At 43.2% G+C, this 14,640-nt stretch overlaps 1 pseudogene; it reads right to left on the bottom strand.

Moving 5' to 3' along the window:
* Positions 1 to 6,218, bottom strand: part of LOC101644078 — a 10,045-nt pseudogene extending 3,827 nt beyond the window's left edge.
* Between the last annotated feature and the right edge of the window lie 8,422 nt (positions 6,219 to 14,640).

The raw sequence follows: 14,640 nt of genomic DNA, 5'->3' as shown, positions 1-14,640 counted from the left end.
GTTCCCGTTACTTCCTGTTGGCCACAACAAGAAATCTAGAAAGTAACTTTAGAAAGAGACCCAGCAAATGCTGTCCTCGCCACAGCCCTTTCTTTAACCTGGGGGAGCTGGGTCCGGATTCCAGAGAGCCCTCATGTCACCCCACAGAATTATTATTTTCAATTCTTATCCTTATTATATTCTTTTATTATATAATTTTTTTATTGTTCTTTTATACTTACTCTTGAGAACTTAAGCAGGTCATGTTGAGTTTAGAAGTACAAAGCAGAGAGCAATCGATTTGTTTCCCTATATGCCTAAACAATGAAGCCCCGTCAGAAACTCCAGTTGTAATGAAGCCTGTTTGCCAGGACTCAGTCACAACCTTGCCCACTGAGTTCCTCAGAAGGAGATCTTGAGAGCTCTCCAAGAAGTTGAAATCAGACTCTAACCTAGAAACTATTCAACCAGTCTTCTCTGTAGGAGACTCCCTGTAAGAGTGGCTATATGTCTGTCCTCTCCTGCACAGCGAACAATGAGTTTGATACACATATTTTCAAATAATAAAGGACGCGCAGGGGTTCCAAGCAAGTACTCTTCTATTCACTTAAGGACAAAGTTATCTATTCTTTAAACTATATGTATGCTATATATGTTCTTATCTAGGATAAAACTTACAGTCAGCTAAGTCTGCACAGAAGCATACCAACCAGTGTGATCAAAGAATGATTAACAATAAAATCCAAGATCAGAGAGGGAGACTGTATCGGAGCTTAAATGCTGAGCACCCAGTTTGCAGAAGGCTATGGATGACAGTGAAAGCCCCCAATCCCTTTGACGAGTCTTCCACATGGATTAGGTCTCCATTGAATTCCCTAGGTCCATTGACCAAGAATATGAATGGTCTTGCTCCCAAACAGAGTACATAAGAATGTGGATTACTGCAGATACAGTTATGGTAATATTTAACATCTTACCATTTGTTTTTCCTCTTAACCCATTTCCAATTATTCTAGTTTTTATTATATTCTGCTATCTTTTGGATTAAGTTTTATTCTGTGGCAATTGCTGGGGGTTTTTTCGGTTGCCTTTTTACAAATATTTGAATGATGTTCCTTATATGAAATTCTGTTAAGTTCATAGAGATGGCAATTAGATGAATAATTCCTTAGGGTTAAGACAGGGAAGACTGGGAGGAAATGAGTAGTTAATAATAATGGATAGGAGAATGAAGAAAATGCTCTAGAAATAGATTGGGGTGATGAATGTACAACTCTTTAGAACACTAAAACATGATACATGAATTATATGTGGATAAACTGTTAAAAATCAAATAAAATCAGAATTCACTTTTTAAAAAAACCTACAAAAAATTTTAAAGGATAACTGGAAAAGTAAAAATCCCAAACACAACAAAACGAGACTCACTGCTATCAGGCCAAGTCTAATAGCAACCATACAGGGCAGAATAGAACTGCCCTGTGGGTTTCCAAGACTGTAAATCTTTATGGGAGTAGAAAGCCTCATCTTTGAGTTTATATACACTACTTAAAAGAACAATTACGATAGCTGAGACAGTGTTATTGAGAGCTCTTTCACAAGCAACATACAATTTTTAAGACCTCTAATTATGGCTTTATAAAATTTTCATGGGTCTCTCTCACCAAAATTCACCGCCTCAAGTCAATTTAGACTCAAAGCGATTGGGGGTAGGGGGAAAGGAGCTGATACCAAGGGCTCTAGCAGAAAGAAAATGTTTTGAAAATGATGATGGCAACATATGCACAAATGTGATGCCAGGGGCTTAGGTGGAGGGCAAATGTTTTGAGAATGATGAGGGCAATGAATGTACAAACGTGCTGGACACAACTGATGTATGGGTGGATTGTGATAAGAGTTGTATGAGCTCCCAATAAAATGATTACAAAAATGTACCAAAAAATGTGCTTGATACAATTGACGGATGGATTGTTGTAAGAGCTATAAGACACCCCAATAAAACTATTTTTTAAAAGGGAAAAAGAAGGAATCCTGTAGGGCAGTGTTTCCAAGGCTCTCCATCTCTCTGGAAGCAGCCTGCCACCTCTTTCTCCCATGGAGTGACTGGTAGGTTCCAACCTCTGACTTCTACCACCAGGGTCTGTAAGGCACAAGGCAATCAATTCACTCAGCCCATCTTCCGATGACTATGGGATGTACCTGCCGAGTTAATTAGCTTGATTTAATCACTCTGCTGCTCCTTAAAGCAGTGGTTCTCAACCTTCCTAATGCCACAACCCTTTAATACAGTTCTTCATGTTGTGGTGACCCCCCCAACCATAACATTATTTTCGTTGCTACTCATATCTGTCATTTTGCTACTGTGATGAATTGGGTGACCCCTGTGAAAGAGTCTTTCAACCCCCAAAGGGCCCGAGACCAACAGGTTGAGAACGGCTGCCTTAAAGGAAGAAATTATTCCCTAAAACAGCAGACAGGCAATTAGTATCCAACGTTGCTCAAAAACGAATTGTTGTCAGTTTGAGGGGTCTCCTACTGGGCAGGCATGGCTCAATTTGAGGATCAAAACTGATAGAAGGTGAAGGGAGACAGTGGATGGTGTAAAATATGAAAATAATACATAAATTATCAAGGGTTCACTAGGGTGGGACAGTGGGGGAGGCAGGGGAAAAAAGAGGAGCTGAGACCAAGGGCTCAGGTAGAAAGAAAATGTTTTGGTAATGATGAAGGCAACAGATGTACCAATGTGCTTGATACAATTAATGTATGGATTGTTATGAGTTGTAAGAGCCCCCAATAAAATGATTTCTTAAAATTTTAAAAAACTAAAATGATAAAAAATAATTTTAAATAGTTAATAATGTTATGTTTCATCATTTAAGACAATAAATTAATTTTTAATTAATTTTGAAGACCACTTTCTATAATAGTGGTCTCATGATGCATAATGAGATTTAAAACGGGAGCCAACAGAGGGAGAGGGAATTAAAGGTCTCTTTACAGAAAAACACAGCTGAAAGAATCATAAAATTAGAAAAACAAACGTCGTTTGCAAACCGCAGGAGAATAAGTGACTTGAATACAGATCATCACTGCTGCTACAATTGACGGGTTACGGGACGGTCACGTGATCTGAGAAGTTTATACAACATTAGCTATGGGGTATTCCCCCTGAATCTATCTATGAATTGAAAACGTCCTAACTTGCATTTACAGGAAATCCAGGGAATAGGAACTCAACAGACAGAGGACACAAGGAAGCCAGCAAATGCAGGCTGTCGGCTCTGCTAAGAGACCAGGGTCTCGGCTCTTCAAATGTCACTGTCAATTTAAAGAGTGCCAGGGGGAGAGTACAGGAGACAAAGAAACATAGTAACCAAGCACAGTGTGTGAACCTCATTCAATTCCAGCTTTAAAAACACAACACAACTTGCTAGAGGCATGCTGAAACAGGAAACGGTGCGTGTGAAAGCTTTCTCCTGACCTTCTACATGAGTGATCGCATGGACTATTTGTCCTGGTGCGATTGACTAATTTTTTAAAATTCAGCATGATGTCCTCCAGATTCGAACATTTTATGAGGTAAGGGGGAGAGAATTTCAAGCGCAAGCTGAGTATTGGATGCTTATGGAGGAAAATAACCTTTTCTTAGGGAACACGGGCTGAAGAGTTTAGGGGAGAAGTCATAATCGATTGACTTCCAAATAACGAAAGGTATGTATATAGAAAAATAAACACAAACGTGGCCACGAGTTAGCAGCAGTTAAATCAATGGAAAAGATAGGAGGGTGATGATCCCACTATTCTTTCAAATGTTCGGGTTGTTGGAAATTTTTCTTCAAGAGGGATGGCGAACATTGCTACTCTATGAGAAACTGGTCAGATAATTATAGCTTAGTGAAACCCGAAGAAAACCCAGTAACTCAAATCTCGAAACTCCCTGCAGGATAAATATAAATAAACAGAAGCCCCACCACACAATCAAACAACAGAGTGCAGGACAATCCACCCTGAGGTTATCTAAAGCAGGGGTGTCAAACTGGCGGCCTGTGGGCTGCATGCGGCCCCTGAGGTAATTTTTTTTGTGGCACACGATGCTCTGAAATAAAATGAAAATGGAAAAAATTGTTATGATGAAAATAGCGCTTAGGGGAGATTGAGGCAATACCATACACACAATTCCCTCGTGCACTTCCCTCGTGCACACAATTCCCTTGTTACATTTTATTTCAGATTCTAAAGGATGGTAAACTGCAAAACTCTCCAGGTAACCTCTTAATTGCCTTCTCTTGAAATTGAGAATTACAGCTTTTCCCCAGACTAAGAGGAGCTCTGTAGCCCGGGTGACTTTGAAAGAGTTGGCTGCACAGTAGTCTATTGTTCGGAGTCCGCAGTGTGAAATTAACACAGAACTGAGGGAGTCTGACTCAGCTCGAGGGTTTTATTTCCAAGTCCCTAGCCACTCCTGTTAACACCACTGATGTCTCCAGAGACCAAGGAGTGGGCTTCTTTCCTTCTTCTCCGGCTGCACCAGCTCTCCCGAAGACGTTTCTGTTGGGTGCTGTTGTCTGCTTCAACTCACACCGACCCTGGGACAGAGTAGAGCTTCCCCATAGGGTTTTCTAGGCTGTAGTCTTTACAGAGGAGCCCTGGTGACGTAATGGGTTATGCGTCAGTTAGCAGTTCGAAACCACTAGGCTCTCCGAGGGAGAAAGGTGTATAAAGATTTGTAGTCTTGGAAGCACCCAGTTTCATCTGCAGCGATCTCTTTTCTCCCGTGGAGCCACCGGGTGGGTGTGAACTACCAACCTCTTGGCTCGGAGCCAAGTGCTTAACCATTTCACCAACCAAGGCTCCTTCTCAAGATGGTCACCCATGCCCACTGAGTTGATTCCCACTCACAATGGCCCAATAGCTCAGAGTCGAGCGGCTCCCTAGGGCTTTGAGACCATAAATATTTACAGGCACGGTCACCTTTACCCCTTGGAGCGGTTGGTGGGTTTGAACTGCTGACCTCGTAATTAGCAGCCCAACATTTACCCCACAGAGCCACCAGGGCTCCTTTTTCAAGGTGATAAACCAAAGCCAAACCCACAGCCATCAAGTTGATTCTGGCTCATAGCACCTGCCTATAAGCACCATAGAGAACTACCCCTTCAGATTTCCCAGACTTTAAACCTAGAACGGTAGACTGCTTTGTCTTTCTTGCTCACAGCAAATGGTGGATTTGAACTGCTGACTTTATAGTTAATAATTCAAGGAATGCACACAGGACACCACCAGGAGCTTCATCAAGACAGGGGTGTGTACAATAAACTGAGAGAAGAGTGTCAACACAGGGATGGGCTCACTCTTACTCCTACTACGGAGTCCTAAAAGCCCTCTAAACCTAAACACCATTTTTTTTACCCTCCTTACCTGCCAAACCGAAGCAACTTTGTTTCTGCTGGTATTACAGGAAGCGGATAAGAATCACCTGCAAAGGGATTAGAATCAACTAGAAAGTCCTGAATGACATCTAAGCTCAGCCTTTCTGCTCTCCCTATTGCAACACTTCTAATAGTTTATATTTGCCTTGTGAATCTCTACTAGCAATGGGACAGGATACAATACGTCTATCCCCAGGAACCACAGAGAAGAGGGTGAGCCATCCAACAGATTAGCACAATCTGACTTCCTGATTTGGGTGAAAGTGTGGACCAAATGCTTCTAAGATTTCCTCCAGAGCCAAGATACTATATACTTTGATGTCTATTTCTTCATTTCTTCCTCAAAACAATCATGAACAGTTAAATCAATACAGTCAAGGACCTGATTTTAAGATACCCAGGTCAACTGTCTTAACACAGGTCACAAAAACAATGTTCTCCATCCTAATTGGGTGAGCAGCCTCAGGGGTCTTAGAAGCTCACGAGCAGCCATCTAAGGCACGGTGGTTGATCTCTCCAATCCAGAGGAAAGAAGAGAGACAAAAACCAAAACAGACATAGAAACAAGTTAGCCCACACGAACACCAGCCTCCACAACCCCGAGACCAGAAGAACTAGATGGTACCCGACTACCACTGCCAGTTGTTCTGAAAAGAACTGTACTAGAAGCTCCTGGTTCGAGTGGAAGAAAACGTAGAACAAAACTCAAAATCTTTATAAAAGAGACCAAGCTTACTCATCAGATAGAGACCTGTGATCCTCAGCCACCTTTAGGTCTGGGGCAGAACTTACCTTGAACTTAACTACCATTTAAGGTCAAAGGGACAGTACTCACCCAAGGGCAATGTTTAGAAGGCTTGGAAAGGTGGAGGACTAGGAAGTGGGGTAAGTGATGGTCCATTGAGGGGCGTGCAATTGATGAGCTGAGTCGGAACATGTATGAATTTCTGAATGTCACACTGATGGTGATCTACCCTGTAAACCTTCACCCAATTCACAAAAACAACGCAAACATTTTAAAAAGACACTGGAGCTCTAAAAGGAGGGAACGTGTGGAACAAAATTTAAAACTCAAATAGAAACCAGACTTGCTAGATCCATTGAGTCTGGAAGAATTCCTGAATCTAATGCTTGGAAATTACCTGGAAAGCTTGACTGTAAGCTAGCCCATAAAGCTATCATTAAAACTAGACAACAATTTTGCCTAATTAATAAAGAATGTCTGCTTAACTAAGCAAAGCATACTGATCTCATAAAAGATTATTTATAGGATTGTAAACTGACAACAGCTCATTTAAATCACAGACGGTAATTTTAAAGGGGCAAAAACACCACAACCCTGAGTCTACTATCCTTTGCCCATGCTTCAATGTCAGTGCTCTGGCCCTCTTACTCCCCATTCTCTCCTTGCGTCATCTGACACACCCTCAATCATCGGATGACCCAGCCCAAATCTCCGGTCCAGACCTGAGGCTTAATTTGAGCATGTACGCTTATCGACGCTTGACCATCTTCTTTGGTATAGTCCCCAGGCACCCTTCCACATAATCCCTTAGCAAACCTGCCTTTTAGTCTGTCAAATCAATGAATGGCAAATCCTCCAAACCAGAAAAAAAAAATCTGTCCTAACTCTCCCTTCCTTGTCCTGCAAATCAAACCAGTCGCTTGCCTGATGCTTCTACTCCTAAGACTCCCTCTAGTTAGTGTCCACTCTAAGACTGCTTCTTTATCTCTAGCATCGATGGATCGCCCTTCTCCCAGCGTGGCTTCCAGCCTGGACTACCACAACAACCTCCTAACTGAAGTCTCTGCCCTCCCCCCTTCCCTCCATCCGTATCCCTCATGGCAACCAGCTGTCGTTCTAAATTACATCGTAACCAGGTCTCTCCATGCCCTAACCTTCCATGGCTCCCTGGTGCTCACAATGAAGTCAGAAGTCCTACCAAAGCTAACAGCGCGGAGCACCTCACCAATTTCTCTCTGCCAACACCCCTTTCCCTCCCAGCGCCAGCCATACTGTGCCTTTCTCTTTTTCTCGCCAAGCTTGAACTGACTTACTTTCTCCCAGCCCCCACTGAAACCATCATTTTTCCTATTAAGTGGCCCCCGCCCCACCCCTTGCTTGAATATCACAGTACAGGACAGAAATGATACTTGACCTGTAATGGTATGTCCTACACCTTTAATGGTATAGTTGAACCAAACAAAATATCACAAAATATCCACTGCCATTGAGTTAATCCTGACTCATAATGACCCTAATTTATATTTATTATATTATATTAGGGTTCTGAGGCTATAAATCTTCATGGGAAGAGATAGCCCTATTTTCTCCTGTGCAGTGGCTTACGGGTTTGAATCACCCACTTTCTGGTTAGTAGATCAATGCCTGACCCACAGCCCATCAGGGCAACTCTCTTGTACCAGCTCAAATCAAAACCAAGCTCCCTGCCATCAATTTGATTCCGACTCGTGGGGACCCTATAGAACACAGTAGAACTACCCCTTTGGGTTTCCGACACTAACTCTTTACTGGAGTAGAAATCCTCACCTTTCTCCCCTGGAGCAGCTGGTGGTTTCGAACTGCTGACCTTACAGTTAGTAGCCCAACAGGAAAGCTAAATAAAAACCATATACACCTGTTCCAACTTATCTATAAATTTGACTTAAAGATATACTTATAAACAGATCATATTCACAGCTTGCGGGCTGCCTGGACGCCACCCACTGTATAACAATTGCCCGCCTGCCTGTCTGAGTCCTACGCATGCCCACTTACACACGATTATATCTGCTGCCCTTGGCACAGCTTCTGGCACGTAGGAGGGATTGCATAAATATCGGTTAAATGAATTAAAACATTGGTCCCAGAACCCTCCGAGGCATGCTGAAATGGAAACTAGCTGTCGCATGTGGTCCTGGAGTTTTCTGACGTCAGAAATCTACCAAACAAAGAAGGGCTGCGAACGACTTTCAAATCTCTATTTCACAGCTGCGCTCATATATATATATATATATATATATTTGGTGATGGGACTTTTTTACTTCTTTTCTCCATCTCTCTAATTTTTTTTCTTCCCAAGAATAAAATAAGCTTTCTTCCTTCTACAAGGTAAGCTCATTGGATAAATATCCACTTCCTACAAGGTAAGCTCATTAGATAAAATAACGAGGAGACATTTGAAGTGAAATGCCAGTGACATATAAGGACATTGGAAATATGCCTGAGAGCTTGCAATTTCAGCCATCAGTAGGACTCTTTTTTCAGCGCCCCCAGAGATGTATGTATGTTACAGTCAGATCCGTATCCATCAGGACAAAATTGCTTTAAGCAATGCAAATTTTCCCAAAGGTGTATCGGAGTGAGAAGCAGGTAGCTGTTCTTCACGGAACACGTGTCTAATTACTTAGTCAGTAACCTTGAGCAGGTGTACCTGATTCTGTAATTACACCTGTAAAATAATAGCAATCTCATACTTAGGGCTTCATTGTTTTCCATGCAATTTTTTGTACACTGTGTAATGTGAGCCTAACAAGGATTCTGTGGGGCTGGGACTAGTATTCCCAATAAAATGGGGTTTGCATAGCACCTCCAGGTCGCTCAGCCCCTGGAACTTAGACTGGGACTGTCTGTCCGCTGGGTGTTCTGAGTTCTCCTGTCCAGAACTTCTTCCACTAGCTCAGTTTCCCACTGATACGCAGATCTCACCTACTTTCATTTTCGAACAATGTGTGTTGGGACGGGGGTCTGGAGGAAGTGAAACTCACACTTGCTGCACTAAGAACGGAGTCACAGACCACCTCACCCTACCTTTTACTCCAGCAACAACCCTGCACAGAAGCAACCGAGTGGGGCAATCAGCTAGGGCAGTGAAGAGTTGGGCATTCCCAAAGCATTCCTCAAGCCCAGGCACGGGATCAGGGATCAAGATTCACAGCTGCTGAACTGCCAGCGAGCGCCATCCCATTTGGCCTGACAGCACCACTGGAGAAAAGATGCGTGATCGGCAACCAAACATCTGCTTGTCTAAGAGGCGCTACATGCCCGAAAGGGCAGCGGGAAAACTTTTCAGTGCACATTCTCGACACTCTTGATGGTTTTTTGGGAAGATACATACATACCCGCTTAACACAAACCAGAATGCTGAGAATGAAGCTGGAAGGGCAAGCCCTGCATTCGTTGTTCACGGCACTTCACGGGTTTGATTCTCACCACAGTCTTACCATTGACTGCCACTAGCCTAGTTTTACAGTGGAGGGTACCAGGCCCGAGGTGGAAGTCGGGATAACCCCTCACAGTGACACAGGTAGCTGTCATACTAATTTCAATAGCTGAACTTCACACGGGCTTTACACAAAGTAACTTGTCCAGTGCTCACAATAAAGCCACCACCACATGTCCTTTTATATTTTACCTGCACTTCACATCTGGAACACTGAGGTGGGTGGCTTGCTTCGGTCCCACCGTTCCTAAGAGGCAGAGCTAGGACGTGCACTGACGGTCTGACTAGAGTACGCAGTCTTACATTCAATATTCTTCTGCCAAGGATTTAGGTTCTGGCTCACGACCAGTTCTCTAATTCTAACTCCTGTTCCTGGGTCTTGACAGTTCAAAATATTTTTTTTCTTAATTTATTTCAAGAATTTACTGGATCCATATGGGCCCCTGGGTTCTATTCCCGGCGCTGTCTCACACACATGCGTGACGATGGATTAGTATGTCGCAACTCTGTTAACAGACAATGTGAGGGGGCTTCAAAACGTTCATGGAAACATTCCATTCCATTTTCCACAAACTTTTTGAAGCCGTTTTCCTACCACTTAAGAATTTAATATGCTTATCCTCCTTGATGCTACGTAAGAGCAACTTTTAATTTTGAAAAAGAAGTGACTTCGGTTGGCAATACCTCAAAAGTTAAGCATAGAATTACCATCCGACCAGTCATTCTACGACTCGGTTTATACTCAAGAGAACTGGAAACCCATGTCCACACAGAAACCTGCACACGAATGCTCACGGCAGCATTAGCCACAGCAGCCCCAAAGTGGGAACAACCCGAAGTTCAACAGATGATGAACGAGTAAACAATAGGGGCATACAAGGGGGCTTCAAAAACAAAAAATTTAAAAAGGAACTGTCCCACAAACTTTTTAAAGCCCATTGTTGTAATAGTTAAGGTTTTATGTCCACTTGGCCTGGTTTGGCAATTAGCACCTAGCAATCCCCCATGACTTAACCTAACACGGTGTAATCCGGGCCAGTCAGTTGTAAGCCTCTGTAAAGGGATAAGCTTGCTCAGGTCACAGCCCTCAGGGAGTGGGGCAGAGGTGGCCTGCTTGAACCTACGTAGACAATGTGGGATGGGTCTGACAGCCTGCATCTGGCCTAACAAGCTCCAGCGCTGCGCTCACAGCAGGTCCTATCAGCTGCCCATCCTGGGAGTCTTTAGTAGCCCGGCACCTGACCTCTGAACCATGGAGTCAATTGCCTCTGCAGTCACCGGCCTGTTGTCTGCCTTCCCACTGATCTTGGGTGCGTCAGCGCCCGCAGGTAGGAGAGTCAGGGAAAGAGTCAGCCTAATATCTGGCTCAGGACTTGGACTTTCCTGCTTCGACAACGGTGTGAGCCATTTCTTGATCTCTGCCTCTTTCTAAATACCCATAGCCTAAGACACCCCTCATTATTTAAACAGTGGAGTATCTTTCAGTTATTAAAGGAAACAGAGTTCCAATCGGGGAACCCCACACATGGATGAACCTTGGAAGGAAAGCAGTCCAAAGGGCGCATATTCTACGCCTCCATTTACAGGCAGTATCCAGACAGGCAGGTCCATAGAGGCAGGAAGCAGATGAGTGGTTGCCAGGAGATGATGGCAGGCCAGATAAGGAGGAAGTAAAAGCTTCTTGATGCACAGATGAAAATGTTCTAGACTTCGCGAGTGGGGATGACTGCATATATTGTGATTTAACTAGTGCTAAAATACTGCAACCCCTTCATACCTGTAGGTAAATAGCCCTATAATGCCAAGCGCGACATTTTCGTAACATTTAATTTTATTTTGGTTGTTACATATATTGATAACTATGAAAGTAAAGACTAAAAACAAAACAAATTTTTTTCCCTGAAATTAAAAATTCAGGTGTTATAGGGATAGTTGTTACCGTGGGCTCCGTATCCCTTGATCATCCATATCCTTCCTCTGGGACCCCCTGGGCCTTCCCTCGACAGTCTCTCTAATACAATACCCAGGCAAGTTAAATATGCTTCTTCTAATTCCAGAAAGGAATGTAGTGGCCAAAAGGCACAGAGAGGATTGCAGGATCCCGCGTCCGTGTAGCGACAGGTCCATTTAGCTGGGATGGTGGTGTGTGCTCTAGTTCAGTATTTTAAATACTGCCTGTCCTACCTTCCTAGGGAGTCCTGGTGGGGCAGCAGTTATGCACTGGCCTGCTAACCGGAGGAAGGTGGCAGTAGTTCAAATCCACCCAGTGACTCTGGGAGAAATGCCTAGTGATCTCTTCCTGGGAAGATTACATGCTAGAAAACCTACTGTCATACGGGGTTGCTAGGAGTCGTAATCCGTACCACTGCTCCTAGAAGCACCATCCCCTCTTCTTATTCAAGACCTAGGATACGTGTGACTCTCTTTCACTAAGCCACTTCCAGGATCGTTTTCTAAGATAGGTAAGTTATATTGTATGACTAAATTTCTTTTAGAAATCCATCTTGAATGATAAGGAGGGTTTTGTAGTCAGACAAACATGAACGTTCATCTGCAAAAGCCACAACCTATCTGTATCATTTTAGGCAAGGTCACCACATTCATTTGTAGAATTAGAGGAAGCATATTTAACTTGTCTGGGTATTGTATTAGAGAGACTGTCCAGTATGTAAATTGCTAGTAGGTAGTAGTAGGTAATTATTTTAAATGGCTGTTTTAATTCCTACAGCTTCAATTTGTGTTTGACCAATAAGCCCTGCCATTGACTATGGTAACTTTCTACTCTCATAAACAGGTACCGCCTTGGAAACCCACAGGGGGTGGCTATGAATCAGCACTGACTTGATGATGATAAATAATATAGTTGGCAGTGATAACGTAATACAGAACAGTATCAATAAAGTTTTTTTTTTAAGTTTCTAATCTAGCTAGGAAAATAGAAGGTGGTTTCGTGAAATACACACACACACACACACACACACACACACACACACACACACGACTTAAAGAATGGGGGATGTCCAGGATGAGAACACTTTATTAGAATCCTTTCAAAAAGTGAGATCCAGGAAAAAAGAACAGAAGATGTCGTCCAGGTAGGTCCACCTGCCTGGCGCTTCTGCTGTGAGACCAGAAAATGAAGAGAGGCATGGGAAGCAAGCCGAGGGGAAAGCAGCGGGACCCACGGTTCCGGAGGGACTTGGTGGGAGGAGGAGGCAGGGAAAGGAGCTGTGAGCAAACAACGCCGTAGACAGAGGAACAACTAGGGAATTAAAATCAATAACGAGGAGGACAGAGAGATCCTGGGGGTGTTGGAGCAACAGCAATCTAGCTGAGAGGAATTAAGAAGCAGAAGAGGGGCGAGAGTGATGGTGCGGCAGTAGGAAGGTAAAAGGACACAGGAAAGATCTAGGAAGCAAAGCTATGTGTAGAGGTATACATGTAGGTGTCTACATATGCAGATGCATTAATTCATAAAAATAGAGGTGTTGGCCTGTGCGCATATGTTTATATAGCAATACACTGAGGCAGTAGACGGACTTAGGGCCTCTGCTCAAACCCTCCCTCAATGCAAGAACACGTTGCTCTAACAATCTGGCATTCTGTGATGCCCACCCTCCCGGATCACTGAAGACACAATGGGTGCATAAGCAGATGTGGTGAAGAAAGAGGATGGTGCCCAGCTATCCAAAGATACGGCATCTGGGGCCTTAAAGGCTTGAAGTTAAACAAGAGGCCATCTAGCAGAGAAACAACAAGCCCACATGGAAGAAGCACACCAGCCGGTGTGATCATGAGGTGTTGATGGGATCAGGTAACAGGCACCAGAAGACCCAAATCAAATAAAAAAAACATTGTGGAGAATGGGGGTGGGGGGATAGGGGTGGTGGAGCGGAGCAGAAACCCAAAACCCATCTGTAGCCAATGGGACATCCCCTCACAGAAGGGTCGCAAGGAAGGGATGAGTCAACCAAGGCGCAGTATAGCACAGATACAACACACAGTATTCCTCTGGTTCATTGAGACTTCCTAACCCCCCACTATCATGACCCCAGTCCTGCCTGTCAGTTCTGGCTAGACCGGAGCAGGTACACAGGTACAGATAAGAGCTCACAGCCAGAGGCTTCAGTGGAGAGCAAATGTTTTGAGAATGATGAGGACAATGAATATACAAATGTGCTTTACACAATTGATGTATGTATGGATTGTGATAAGAGTTGTATGAGCCCTTAATAAAACAATAAAAAAAAAAGTTCACGACACATGGAATCCATGTCAGATATTCTGTTCCCTCAGGAACAGAAATGGGAGTAGCAATATCAGGAAGGTAGGGGAAAGGTGGGGAGAGGTGGGGAGGAAGGGGGAACCACACAACTCCCCTAGGGGGAGGAACAACAGAAACTGTGGGGGAAAGGAGACAGTGGATGGTGTAAGCTATGAGAATAATAATAATTTATAATTTATCAAGGGGTCATGAGGTGGGGAGGGGAGAAGGAGGGAAAAAAGAGGAGCTCATACCAAGGGCTCAAATAGAAAGTAAATGTTTAGAAAATAATGATGGCAATATATATACAAACAAGCTTGATACAATTGATGTATAGATTGTTTTAAGAGCTGTGGATGTATGTATGGATTGTGATAAGAGCTGTACAAGCCCCCAATAAAATGATCTTAAAAGAACAAAACACGAAAAAAAATGTGAGATCCAAAAGTGTGATACCTTTTTAATGAATGAGCAATAAAGACACAGTGAGTCAATGCAACAATAATATTTACAATTTTTAGATGGATTGCCTAAAAGGTCATTCGATCAGGATCATCATAAGAAAGTTTTTCATCAAAAGTATGCAGAAAAAAGATGACTAGGTAAATGTTTTAACATCACACTTATCAGTCACTACAGTGTTCCACATTCATATTTAAAAGAAAGAATACCAAAGAGTAACATCAATACAACTTTAATAGCCTAGTTAAAAAATAGACAAAGCATCTGAATCTACACTGCCCCA

This window comes from Echinops telfairi, unplaced genomic scaffold (assembly GCF_000313985.2).
Source record: "Echinops telfairi isolate 266 unplaced genomic scaffold, ASM31398v2 ScPeMD7_22;HRSCAF=79, whole genome shotgun sequence".
In the NCBI taxonomy this organism is placed as follows: Eukaryota; Metazoa; Chordata; class Mammalia; order Afrosoricida; family Tenrecidae; genus Echinops; species Echinops telfairi.
The sequence above is the reverse complement of the archived record's forward strand: the minus strand, read 5'-3'. Positions and strand labels throughout refer to the sequence as shown.